We start from the raw sequence: 3262 nt of genomic DNA on the forward strand, positions 1-3262 counted from the left end.
ATTTCAACACTAATCACAAGACGACGAACACACCACCTCACACACCACTAAAAACAATACATATCACACAAACACCACAACACAATACAGACTACTCACACACACACAAACACAATGACATACAACACTCTCCACACACAGACAAAACAATACTACACATACTCATCTACATACATTCAATTTACAGACACACACTCACCACACACAAACACACTACCAGAATACACTAACACTCTCCACACAAGACAGTACACAACCACACTCTCACGTCACACCTTGACAGCACTGAAAGACACAAACACACCATGACAGACACACACACACCACACACTCAATCTCACATTCAGAAAGATCATATCACACACTCAAAAAAAAATAATATAAACATCCCACAAACACTCAAACACTTTATCAGCCCTACACTCACACAATTAAATTCACACACACAAAAGACAGACACACTCACACAAACAGACACACTCCACACCACTATACAGTCCACCTTCACACACACTCTAGACATAAACCACACACACCACACACTACACTCATGACCAGAAACTCTCACAATGACAGGTTCACACAAACACACCCACACCCACACAGACAGACACCAGCAAAAACACACACCACAAGACAGACACACACACACAAAAAAGACATACACACAAACACACAAACAAGACAGTACCACACACACAATACAAGACATACATCACACACAAAAACTAGACAGAAACACTACACACACACACACTAATAAAGTACTAACACACACACACGCTAACTTAGTCATGTTACACTCACACTCACACACACATAATAGTGAAAGACATAAGACTCTAACATCAAAAAATTTGACAATACTATATATCCTATACACAAAACTTTGGTAAGAATATATCGCAATAATACTAAATTTAGTAAGTAAATATAATCTCTTCTCAAACAAATATGTTATAAGTATATATAACTAGATCTATATATTATAATGCAACTATATTCAATATCAATATCTTTAGTTATGTATAAAAAACATATTCTATTAAATTTAGAATGACTATAGACACAATAACGATATATTTGTTAAATGTAAAAATATCTATCATCAAATATATTTTGTAATTAATATATATCTACTAACTCTATAAATTTGGAAGGTAAATAATATACCTATCTACTAAATATTTGAAGTATAATATATCTATAACTAATATCTTTGAAAATATATAACTATAATGTATATATATATAATTATTATATATATTTATATTTTATATATATTATATATATATATATTATATAATATATATATTTTATTATATTATATATTATAATTATATCTATAATATTATTTATATATAAATATATAATATATTATATATATGTATATATATATATTATATATATTATGTATTATATATATGTATATATATATTTAATTATTTTATATATATATATTATTATTTTATGTAATTATATATATATATATTATAAATATATATATATATATTATTATTATATAATATTTATTTATATGATATATATATTATATATTATATATATAATATGTATATATATATAATATATATTTATATATTTATATATATATATATTATATTATATATTTATATATATTATATATATTATATATATATATAATATATATAACTATATAAATATATATTATATATATTATATAAATATATAGTAACTACTCTATATATAATTATATATATATATTATATATATATATATATTATATCATATATATATATATATATATATATAATATATTATATATATATTTATTATATATGTATATATATATATATATTATATATATATATATATATATATGTTATAGTATATTTATTATATGATATATATATATATAATATAGTATATATATATTATATGTATATATATATATTATTATATATATATTATATAATAATATTATAATATATTATATATATATATATATTATATATTATATTATATATATATTTTAATATATATATTAATATATATTATATATATATATATATATATCATATATATGTACATAATATGTATTATATATATATATATTATATATAATTATATTAATATATATTATATATATATATATGTTATATATATATTTTTATATTTATTATATATATTATATTTTATTATGTTATTATATATGTATATATTTATTTGTATGTATATATATATAATTTTATATTATTTATATATATTTATATATTTTATATTGTTTTATATATTATATATATATTATATATATATATATATTAATATGTATATATAAATGTATGTATTTATATATTATATATATATATTAGAATATATATATATATATCATATATATAATTCTATATATATATTATATATTATCAATGATTTATTAATATATATTATATATTATATATATTAATTATTATATATTATGTATATATATTATATATTATAATTTTATTATATATTATATCTATATATGATATAATATAATATGATATATTATATTATTGTATATATATATTCATATATATATATAAATATAATATATATTTATATAATATATAAATATATATATACATTATATTATATTATAATATATATATATTATATATATTTATAGTATTATATATATGTATATGTATTTGTTATATATATATAATTATATATGTATTATTATATATATAATATATAATAAATACTATATTGTATGTATATATATATCTATATATTGTATTATATATATATATCTATTATTAGATGTATATATATATTATATATATAATATATATTGATAAATATATAATAAATATATATATATATATATAATTATTTAAATATATCTATATATTGTATTTATATATCATATATTTAATTATGTATATATATATATTGTATGTATATATATATATATATATATATATTGTATGTATATATATATTGTATGTATATATATATATATTGTATGTATATATATATATTGTATGTATATATATATATTGTATGTATATATATATATATTGTATGTATATATATATATATATATATATATATATTGTATGTGTATATATATTGTATGTATATATATATTGTATGTATATATATATTGTATGTATATATAATGTATGTATATATATTGTATGTATATATATTGTATGTATATATATATATCTATATATTGTGTATCTTCTATATATTGTATATATTGTATATGATATATTATATTGTAACACATGTA

Source organism: Penaeus chinensis, chromosome 30 (assembly GCF_019202785.1).
Source record: "Penaeus chinensis breed Huanghai No. 1 chromosome 30, ASM1920278v2, whole genome shotgun sequence".
Classification (NCBI taxonomy): Eukaryota; Metazoa; Arthropoda; class Malacostraca; order Decapoda; family Penaeidae; genus Penaeus; species Penaeus chinensis.